The sequence below is a fragment of the Crocuta crocuta genome, unplaced genomic scaffold (genome assembly GCF_008692635.1).
Source record: "Crocuta crocuta isolate KB4526 unplaced genomic scaffold, BGI_CrCroc_1.0 scaffold56, whole genome shotgun sequence".
NCBI classification, from domain to species: domain Eukaryota; kingdom Metazoa; phylum Chordata; class Mammalia; order Carnivora; family Hyaenidae; genus Crocuta; species Crocuta crocuta.
In genome coordinates, this window is record NW_027531334.1 from 7,453,416 (window position 1) to 7,464,969 (window position 11,554).

Sequence of the window (11,554 nt, forward strand, 5' to 3'; positions counted from 1 at the left end):
TCCTGATCAGTTTCTCTGTTTCAGACTTTTCCCCCCTCCAGGTCTGTCTATGAGCTCCATCCATCCTAGTCTTTCTACATAATAAAATGAGTTTCTTGGCCTCTAGACTCAATTGCATAGTCCTTGGCATGGTTCAGGGATGCAGGGTCCTGCTCATTTATCTCGCTCTGACCCCACGCAGAGCTTGGCGCCTTCTTCAGCCCCTCTAAGTTCTCCTGCCCAGTGCTGGCCATACTTTCCCTGTTAGCCCGTAAAACTATGGAATATTAGCAGTTCCTTATATGATAAGATTTAAGTGTACAGCATGGTTCAACCAGGACTGTGATGACCTGAAAAACACAAGTTTTTTTTATTGACGGCTCTATTTACATTTGTTTTTGTAATTGTCTCTTTTGAGTAGATTAGCGTTATTTGTTTATTTTTGGTTCTCTTCCAACAATTAAAAAATTTCCAAAAGACAATCTTCAAACAATAGAGTAACCTGGCTCTTACTATGGCTATAAAACCCTGGAAAGAACACATTTGATTTCCTGGTTATTCCTTTATTTATTTATTTATTTATTTATTTTAATAATTTTTTTAATGTTTTATTTATTTCTGAGAGAGAGAGAGAGAGAGAGAGCATAAGCAGGGGAGGGTCAGAGAGAGAGACACACACAGAATCCAAAACAGCCTCCAAGCTCTGAGCTGGCTGTCAGCACAGAGCCCGATATGGGGCTCGAACCCACAAACTGTGAGATCGTGACCTGAGCCGAACCCAGACGCCCAACCGACTAAGCCACCCAGGCACCCCTTCCTGGTTATTCCTTACATGGGGAGAATACCAGCAAAGGAACTGTCATCGAGTTGTTTCTGGATAAGGCTGTTGAAGACAGGGGGTGCTTAATTTTACGTATCAAGTTGAGGACAGGAAGGGATGCCCAGATAGTTGGTAAAACATTATTTCCGGGTGTGTCTGTGAAGGTGTTTCCGGGAGAGTTAAGCATTTGAATCTGTGGAGCAAGTGAAGAAAATCCTCAACACCAAAGCAATGAAGGCTTGAATAAAACAAAAAGGCAGGGGAAGGACAAATTTGTTCCCTTAGCTTGAGCTGGCAAATCCATCTTCTCTTGCCCTCAGACATGGGAGCTCCTGGCTCTTGGGGCTTCAGACTCAGACTGAATTATATCACCAGCTTTCCTGGTTCCCCAGCTTACAGAGGGCAGCCTGTGGGACTCCTCAGCTTCCATAATCCTGGAAGCCAATTCCTGTAATAAATTTCTCTCTCCGTGTGTCTCCCTCCCTCCCTCTCTCTGTCTATATACACAACCTATTGGTTCCATTTCTCTAGAGCACCTTGAAAACACACTACGAAAAATCTACTGATCTGGCTTCTTATGAACATGCTGTTCTATCCTTGAACCAAATGATGGTGTTGAGGAGAATAAGGAGGAAAATAACGATAGCTATTTTTTACTGAGAGCTTACTATATGCCAGGCCCTACTCTAAGCTCTTTGCTTGTATAATTTTACCCACCTCCCTGTACGGTCCTATGAAGTTGGTACAATCTTCATCAGAAGACTGAGGCTCAGAGAGGTTAAGTGTTTTATCCAAGGTCACAGAGCTAGGAAACGGTAGAACGGCTCTCAGATCCATATAGTCTGATCCAAAGCCCTGGCTTTTAACCACCATGAAACACTGCCAACCCAGCTTCAAAGCTTTGTGAAAACCCACTTTGGATAGATCATACATTACTTTCCGTTAGTATTAGAACTGTCAGGATCAAAGGCTCTGGGCTGACTCCCTCCCATATTTACGTGCACAGAAGCAAAAACAGATTTTGCTGTGGTTCTCCACTGGCTGTATGTGGGAACCCCTCGGTGTGCTCTTCCAATCAATTTTTCAAAATAAAGATGCTGGATCCTGGCAATTATGATGAAGTGGGTCTCCGGTGAGGTGCCAATGTCAGTAGTTTTTAGAAACTAGGGATTTTAAAGAGAACCACTGTGGGCCCAGGTTGCCACAAGTTAAGCGCACTGACCAAGACTTTAATTTCATTGCGGAAGAGTCCCCAGTTCCACTCCTCAGGCTACAGACTGTCCCCTAGAGGGGAGAGAGCACAGGATGCCCCAACCCCACCTCCAATCCCCAACCTCAATTTCTTTAAAACCTCAAAAGGCTTTAACCCCCTTAGAGAGCCTGCTTTGCTGGCTGGAGGAGCAAAGAGAGGCAAGCAGGAGTGGCAGACAGCTTTACACCGTGTCCAGGCCCCTGATGCACCCAATGCCCCGGCAGAGGCCCTGTCGGCAGGTGTAATCAGAGTTTCCCAGGGGACTTTCAGAGCAGAGCCCTCAGCAAGCACAGCTTCTAAATTTGTCCTCAAGAATGATTAATCTGTTTAAGCAAATTCCTAGAGCATAATTAAGATGCTCTAATCAAGGAAGGAAATTGTTATGCAGCAGCCTTGGGCACTGATTTGGTGGAAGGAGCTCGTGACCAAAGGGCCTCAATAACCTAAGTGGAACCGGTTAAAGTGACGGGATGGACTTAGTCAGCCTGGTAGAAGCCGGTGGCCAGGAGGCTGAGAATGTCAAACAGGACAAGTCTGTGAAGGAACAGCAGTCAACCAACAGAATGCTGCTGAGGGTCAAGGGCAATGAGCTGTGTGGTCACACCTCCAGATGTGGGGGTTCAGGTTATTTGTGGCTCTGGGAACAGCAGCAGTGTTTGTAGAAGTGGGTGCTCCTCCACAAGAAACAGCTAAAGGGGGTAAGAATCGGCTACTTGGTCCTCGGGAACTTCCAAGGCTGGGAAACCAAAGGTTGGGGTCCCTTGAGGGTTGTTAAAGGGAGCTAGAGGGGGTAGGGCTGCTTCACTAGCATGCATGTCTCTCTTTGGGGAGTAGAGTTAGAAGATAGAGGGCCCAGATCATGTCTCTAGGCCCTGATAAGTGACAGTGAAAACCATCTCCCAATTAACCCCAAGTCCAGCACCACAATGCCATCTGTCTCATCTCTGTGTGACCTGGCACTAGGGCTGCCTCACACATATTCTCAAAGGGACATGGCAACTCCACACTGGTCCCACGTCCCAAACTGCAATGACGGGTGACTTCTTCCCTCTCCTCTCCCCTACCCTCCATAGAATAGAGTGTCCTGGAGAACAAAGACCCCGCCTCCAGGCCCAGACATGGGTGGGGGAGGCACTGGAGAGGAGGAAGGAAAGAAGCCTGGCAAGAATAGGAAAAGGCATGATTGGGGGAGTTAACTGTTTTTATCTCATCTCTGGCTCTGGCCGGGTCTGTCCCTAGGGCACTAGACCCTCAATCCCTTCCTTTCCATCGTGCTGTGATACTCTGAGCCTCTGCATAGACCAGATGGTATCTTGCTAGTCTCCTCCTTCAAACCAGCTGCCCCAGGTCAAGCCCAAGTCATGGAGGAAAACTTACAGCTCTCAGCTGGTACTTGAATATCCTTCTTAACCTCCGTGAGGCCCATTAAATTAAGCACTCTTGACATCAGGCTCTTAGAACTGGCCCAGAGGGCTCTATGATCAGAACAGAAAAGATGGTGGGAGTTCCTCCTGGCCCCTTCCTTGGACCCTCTCAGCCTTGGACCTCTGCTGGCATGGAAGGTCCCTGTGGTGCAAGCAAGGGGAAGGAGGAGTGAAACAGGGACATTACCTACAGAGGATGGTATCACCACAGGCACCTCGGCCACCTGGGCCACCAGCTCAATGGCTCAGCTCCCCACTGGTGAATCCCCTTCCCTCCCAAGACATTAGGACATAGCTTCTGAATTTAGAGGCCAGGTTAAGCAGAGGGAAGTGGAGTCAAGTAAGTGAGCCCAATGTCAACAGGCTAGAAATGAGTTTTCTAGGAATTCAAGGTCAATAGTGGGCCAGAAGGGAACTGGGGCGCTTCACTCCAGAGAAGAGACGTGTCTTGCTGTGCAAGGGGAGGCCCCATATGGGATGGTGTGTACTCTTCAAGGTGAGATTCGCGGGAGCAAGGATGGCAGCCAGCACGGTGTGTCTCTAAGATCCCCGCCTTCCCCGATGCTGGAGTTCATCGCCCTTCCCCCATTCAAGGTCCCCTTGGAGATGCTTGCACAGTCCTGATTCCTATTCAAATGTTTTCTAAGGTTTGTTGACTAATATTGAAGACAGAATCCAACTCTCTGAAGAGTGCGGCTGTGGAACAATGTCAACAGCATTAATGCTCGACAAACACAAGATATGTTTAACTCAAATATTTAAATACGAACGTTCTGTTTTGGTACCGAGTGTACAGATGAAGGTACTCTGTGCTTTTCTCTGCTGAGAGCTGGTGAGAGATACCAACTTTATTAAATAACCACAAACATTTTCTCCTGGAGAAATCCACTGGGTTGCCGCGTGCTGACCCTAATTTTTTTTCTAAGTTCGATGTATGTTGACTCTGTCTGTTTTTCCTTCCCTTCCCCCTCCAGTGGGACAGCTTGCCTCCCGAAGTATGCCTCTCTCTGCCTTTGACAGGCCGGCGGTGCGCCACTGTCACCGGACAGATGCAGAACACAGTCAAAGGGCATGTGTGTGGCCTGAGCCGCAGGTTATGACTCTGCCCTGCCCTTCAAGCTGGCAGCCCAGCTCCTCTCAAGGTCAGAGCCCAGTGTACTCAGCTGAGCGAGGCATATGGTCCCTCCTCAGGAGCCTTTGATATTCTGGGCTGGAGCAGACTGAAAGTACCAACTTCTAATGCTCTTTCTCTTCAGGTCAGACACACCAAACAGAGAGGCCCAACTGAGACCTTCAGGGGCCTGGAGCATGAAAAAAAAAAAAATTAGGGTTTCTCCCCCAGCATGTATTTCAAAATAATGTACTATAGTGTAAAATAAGTCAAGACTCTAGGGGCGCCCGATGGTTCTATCCGTTGAGCGTCCGACGCTTGATTTTGGCTCAGGTCATAATCCCAGGGTCGCGGGATGGGGCCCCACATCAGGCTCTGTGCTGAGCATGGGGCCTGGTTAAGATTCTTTCTCTCTCTCAATCTCTTTCCCTGCCGCTCTCCCATGGTCACAGTCTTTCTCTCTCCCTTCTCTCTTTCAAATAAAAATGAAATAAAATAATAAAAAAATAAAATAAAATAAGTCAAGACTCTTTGGGTGCCATCAGTGAACATGTAATATCCCGTGCCAGGTATCTTTTGTGTGCTGGCCTATTCTCCACCTTTCTCCATCCTGCTCTGTGTCCTGGGAGGCTATGTGAACTGACTTTTCCCATAAGCTTTCTTACTCCAGGCTCCAGATGGGTTTGGCTACTGGGGAACAGAACAGGAGACTAGAGGGAGGAAGGAGAGTAAAACTGTTGTCACCATGCCTGACGGTGGCTGTCTGTCACCTGCCTTCTCCATGTATTTTCAAGTGCAAGTTACCTTTTCAGGACCTGGAGCCCTCAGGCCTGGGGAGGAGGAGGGTTACGGATCCCTCTGTTATCAGCCCAAGGACCCTGCATTCTTTTGTGGTTTCCGTACACGTTGGTGAGTAGTTTCCCTATGAAACTCAAATTTGCCCAATTCCATTGTGCAATCTCTCTCCTCCTGGGACTTAACTAATACAACTGCAAATGTCAAATTAGTTTCCTTTTCACTGATTTGTTCTTTAAATGTTACTTTTAGTGTCCCAAATTTGTTGATGCCTTACAAATATGCCATTTTTTTCCTTGGGTAACCCAGAGCATCAAGTGAGGGCCAATCTGCAATGCGAACAGGTCTTGAATCTCCTGGGCGAGAGCATCTGGCCCACATCACCGCACCGGGGCACACTCACTTCAGTCCACACGGCCCTGGGCAAACAATGCAGAAGAGCAGCATGGGAATGACAAAAGGTCAAAGGGTCAGTAATTTTCCTACAACAATTTAAAAAGTGATTATGGCTTCTAATTTAGTTTTACCAAAGATCATTTTATTAGGAAAATCTAATTAAAGAAAAATAATGGAGATTTTAGCATTGCCAGCTGTATAAAAAGCCCAAAATATTATAGAGAAATAGGATGAAATTATCAGATTTTGTAACATTTGTGCTCTCTTGGAAACCCAGCCATGCCCCCCGCCCCCACTCTCTTTGTCAAGGTCTTTCTGCTACCTGCAAACAAAACAAACAAAACAAAACAAAACCACACACACACACACACACACACACACACACACACACACACACACACACAGAGGCTATTCCCCTCTCTGCAGTGGAAGATAGATCTGTCTGCAATATGGATTCTGACTACATAGATCAGACGCAGAGTTCAGATGGCTCGTCCTGATTACAGGCTTAATAAATCCCCTCCTCTGGGAAGCTTTCCTGGCTCCCTTCACAGTGCTTCTCAGGCATTAAAAGGATTATTTTATGTTATAATTCTCAGGTTTCTTGTCTTACAACCTCCCAACAGATTGTGATTTTGTTGAGGTAGAAATGAGGTCTTTCCTTCCATCTCCCACATGAAGCTCAAGCCCCCGTTTTCAGGAGGCTCCGTAAACATGTGCTGAGCGGACGGATGAATAAATTCATGGGAGAGTGAAGGTCTATCACCTCTCAAAATAGATTCATACCTCTCATATTTTTTCCAGGCCCTAATAAATGTTGTATTGCTTCCAAACCTGCTATGGTATGGATGTCAGAATAGTGGCAAGGTTTGTGAGTCATTTCTCTGAATCTGAAATACGAAAGTGGTTTAGTCAAACAGAACAGGATAACCACCTTCCCTTTGAGAGGCATCAGGACTTGCTGATGATTAGACTTGTGAAACATTCTTTTATATCTGGGCCCGAGCTGGAGCACCTGTGTAAAACAGGACAGCTATCCTTCCCCACCGGAGAACTTTCTTTGTATTTTCATTTAGATGCAGTTTTTCCCAATTGTTTTTGTATATGGGCCAATTCAGGAAAAGGAAAAGCTTATTAATAATTTATTTTTTCCATCCAAAACAGGAAAAAAAAAAAAAACACCTCACTTTATTGAGTCCCAAAGGAGGAAAATGGTAGGTAAAAAATTGTATTTTCACATAGTTTACCTACTCATTAAAGAATGTGAATGAGGAAATCAGTAGGGCTTTTTAGCCACTAAACTCCTCTTTGGTGATATTTGTGAAGTAGACACGTGGAGGATACTTTCTAATTTTTTGTTGAATTAATAGACTTTTAAAAAATGATTATTTTTTAAGAGAGAGTGTGTGAACAGGGGAGAGGGGCAGAGGCAGAGGCAGAGAGAGAATCTCAAGGGGGCTCCATGCTCAGCGCCGAGCCTGACAAGGGGCTTGATCCCACGACCCTGGGATCATGATCTGAGCAGAACCCAAGAGTCAGACACTCAACTGACTGAGCCAGCCAGGCACTCCAGAGACTTTATTGTTTATAGTGGTCTTAGGTTTACAGAAAAGTGGAACAGAAAATACAGAGAATACACACCTAATCCCTCACTCTCTCAGCCCTCCACCCCCAGGCTCCACTATCATCAACATTTTGCAGTAGAGCGGTATGCATGTTACAGTGGTGATCCAATATGGACATGTCATTATTCACCAAAGTTCATCCTTTGCATAAAAGTTCACTTTTTGTGGTATACATTCTATAGGTTTTGATAAATGCATACTGTCATATATCACCCATGACAGTGTCAGACAGAATGGTTTCACCACCTAAAAATGTGCCATGTTTCATTTACTTACTCCTTCTCCAACCATGCATCTTTTCACATTCTCCACAGACTTGCCCACTCCAGAACACCGTCAGTTGTAATCATATAACCTGTAGCCTTTTCCAGTAGGCTTCTTTCACTTAGCAATGTGCGTTTAAGGTTCCTCCATGTCTTTTTCTGGCTTGACAACTCTTTTTCTTTTTTTGGCACTGAATAACATATTCCCTTGTATTCATTTGCTCATCCCTCGACCTACTGAAGGGCATCTTGGCTGCTTCCAGTTTGGGGCACTTATTTATTTACTTCTTATAAACATTCTCATGCAGCTTTTTGTATGGACATAAGTTTTGCACTCATCTGGGTAAATACCTAGGGGGACATCTGTTGGATTTTAGGGTAAGCCTATGTTTAGCTTTGTAAGAACCTCCCATACTGTCTTCCAAAGTGGCTGTACCATTTTGTGTTCCCACCAGCGATGAATGAGAGTTCCTTTTGTTCCACATCCTTTGCCAGCATTTGGTGTTGTTGGTATTTGGGATTCCGGCCACGCTAATAGGAATATAATGATGTCATTTTATTAATCTGCAAGCCCCTCATGACATAGGATGTCATGCTAATCATCTTTTCATAAGCTTTTTTGCCAATTGTGTATCTTCTCTTGTGAGGTGTCTGTTCAGATCTTTTGCTTTCTTAATTGGGTTTTGTCTTAAGTGTTAAGAGTTCTTTGTATAGTTTGGATACACTTCCTTTATCTGATACGTATCTGCAAATATTTTCTCCCAGCCTATGGCTTGTGTTTTATTCTCTTAAAGTGTTCTAATTTTTTAATCATTCCATTTGTAATATAGCATTGTATGTATGTACGTAGATAGCATTTTAAAGTTTACAAAATTTGTCCAAATGTAGTATCTCATTGTATCCACAATGGAAGTAGATGTTGTGATGCCCACATTAGAGACATGGGGTTTCACCAACAGACAACCAGAAAACCCCATGTCTCTTATGTGCCAGAAGGGGTCCGCCTCCTGGCAGCTTGGCTCTGACGGGGATGCCTGTTTTCTGTTTGTGCCGGGCTGAAGATTTATATTAAAGAGGACCTGGTTTTCAGAGGCCTTACATCTGCCAGTCCTCACCCCACTTTGCTCATGTGGGGGACCCCTCTCCTCCGGTTCTCAGACTCCATCTCGGGGCACCTGTAGTCCGGGTCCCATTGGGTAACAACTAGTTTGAGACAGAGATTCCGAAATGGTTTTTTGGAGTCCAAGGTGATGGTCCTAGGAACCCCCTCTCCTCTTTTGGCAAACAGGCTAACAGCAGTAAACAATACTAGAACAGAAAAGTGAAGCCCTGTCTCTGTGAACTGACGTTTTGCATTTTGGCTCCGTGGTGAACACATTTGCTACAGCTGCCCACAACACCCCTCCCCCTCCGCCCTGGTCTTACTCTAAGTCTCGGTTTCCTGGGAGGAGGGTACCACATCTTGAGACTCATGGGCACATTAGGAAACTGCAGAAGCTCTCAGTGTATTGCTAGTGTAGTAACGAAATCATGATGATAATTCTGCATTTTGGATAACTCCGATGAGATTATCCAGGTATGGGGACCCACGTGCAACCTTCTACTTACCTGGATTCACAGGTCCGGCGGTATTGGGGTCTCTGTGTTTTGCATCTTTCCTGAGCTTTGAGATTTAAAGTCTCTTTTCTTCCAGGTCTTGCTGCATCGGTTTAAATAAAGACAGCATTAACGATACAAAGAATTAAATGGAATGGTTAATGGTGTGGGTGATGTCAACAGGAATTTGGCAGTATCTGTGACGATAATCCGAGAGGAATCATCAGGAGTTGACAACCCTTCTTTCAGAAAGCGAAATTGCCTGGTTCTAGTTAGACTAGTTGTTACTGGCTTCTCTGCCTGCAAAACAAAAACAAAAACAAAAACACAAAAAAACCCAAAGTCACAGTAATTTCAATGGAGTTGTTTACACAAGTGGAAAAATCTGACTCCTTGATAACATGTTTCAGTTGCAAACCCCTTTAATGACACTCAAGAGCCTTCTAGTAAGAGAGAAATTCCCCTGAAACTAAGAAGTTATTTGGAAACAGGTGCCCTTCCTCAGTAAGGTTATTTATGTTCATTGGGCTAATGGTTTTCGTCCAGTAATACATTTAAATTGCTTTTCATTTTACAGTCATGCTTCACTATCACATTTCAGAAAGTCACTTCTCTTCCTCTGTACAGCCGGCAATTTCCTCAAGTATGCGATGACAGCATTGTCCTTTCGAAGTCATTTGAAATAGACCCGATCTCATCCATCTCAGGAGAATATTCTCTGGCTGATAATCATAGCCAAGTGGAAAGTGCAAATGAACTCAGGCCGTCTGGTAGCTCTGTCTTCTCTGCGGCTCCCCGGAGGCCTTGTTGCTGGGTGATGGTGCATCTATTGATCTGGGAAGGAGCCAGACATCCTGCCTCTGACAGTGAGAAGTAGGTCCCTCAACTCAGGTTCAAGAAGTGCAAGGAGGTTAGAGGAGATGATTTATACACTGATGATTTATAAACTGAGTTACACTTACCTGGTGTGGATGTCAAGGAACAAATGGCCCCACAGAAATGAACATAATTAGGTTTATACAATGTTGCAGATCGCTCAGTGAAACTGGCAGCTCACAGGCAATTGGGAAGAATTGCACTTTTAAAACGGAAAATGTGGATCAGACTGTAGTATTTGAAGCACATATAATTCTATTTAAACATCTCGGGTGTAAGTGCCACATAAGTGCTGTTAAAGATCAGCTTTATTTTTAAAAACAGGTAGAGGATAGGAGAAGTGCCCATTTGTTGGCTTTTATTTTTGTCCTGGGGCCACGAGAATGTCTTTCTTACACGAGTTGGGGGGCGAGGGCAGGCCACTGCAAGACAGGCCTCTTCACCACGGGTCCCTACATTAGGATGAGAACAGGTGTGGTAGACATGGAGGAAACTTGGCAAGCCCTGATCGATCAAAGTCCTCTATGTCCACCGTTTCTGAGTGGCCAGCAAACACGTGTTTACCAACCGTTTGCTCTTTTTCATCTTCTTGTGAATTGCTTTCCTTTCCTCCAAAGTCCCAGCCCCCTCTCTGCTTCTCCTTAGTTCTGGATGACTTCTCTACCTTGGTTTGCCTGTCTTTGGAATTTCCATCTCTGTGTGGAGTCCCCCATATGTACACTCTTAATCTGTTAACCTGTCTCATGTCAAATTGATTCTTACTCTGGCCAGAAAGGGGACAGGACGTTCTTGTCCCCTGACACATGAAATGGATCACTCTTCTGCCTGGCTGTCAAACTGAGAACTGTGCGTGTGTATGGCAAGGGCTTAAGCTGTTATGAGGTTAATGTTCGAGTTAAAAAGTTTTAACCTGAAAATAAAGTTGACTGGGGAGGAAAATAAAAGTGTGACCAGGAAGTGTGAATTGCGTTGCTCATCTGTAGCAATTTACTCTCAGAAGCCTCGTCTCTGTTCCAAGACCCAGAGGATTGTCCCCGCAGCCAGCGGTCCTCAGCAGGGAAAGGAGAACCACCAGGGAAAATGAACGGTTCCCTGCTCCATGACTGAGGTGTCTTCCAGGGTCCCACCTGCTGTGCGGTCTTGCCACTTGGTTGGCTGTGCCCTGTCTTTGACTGCTAGCGAAAGCCTGCTCTTCCCCAGGAAATAGTATTCAGCGGCTAACTTATGACTCCGTTCATTTGTACTACCAATTACTGACGCTGCTCTCTGCAGTACGCTGAAACACTGGGACAGATTCTACCTAAAATAGATCTTTGGCTGAGGAGCAGGTGGTGGCGGCAGGCTCGAATGTCACCCAAAGGCAACTCGGAAGAGAAAAGTGCACACCCGGACCAGAGAACCATTTGTTTCTTACAAG

General features: G+C 45.3%; 1 long non-coding RNA gene across 1 annotated transcript; it reads right to left on the minus strand.

Moving 5' to 3' along the window:
* Positions 1–7,340: 7,340 nt before the first annotated feature.
* LOC144238098 (uncharacterized) lies at positions 7,341–10,128 on the minus strand. Its single transcript, XR_013337012.1, has 2 exons — positions 9,274–10,128; positions 7,341–8,196 (listed from the first exon to the last, which is right to left on the minus strand). It is a non-coding gene; the product is annotated as an uncharacterized LOC144238098 (long non-coding RNA).
* Positions 10,129–11,554: the final 1,426 nt, after the last annotated feature.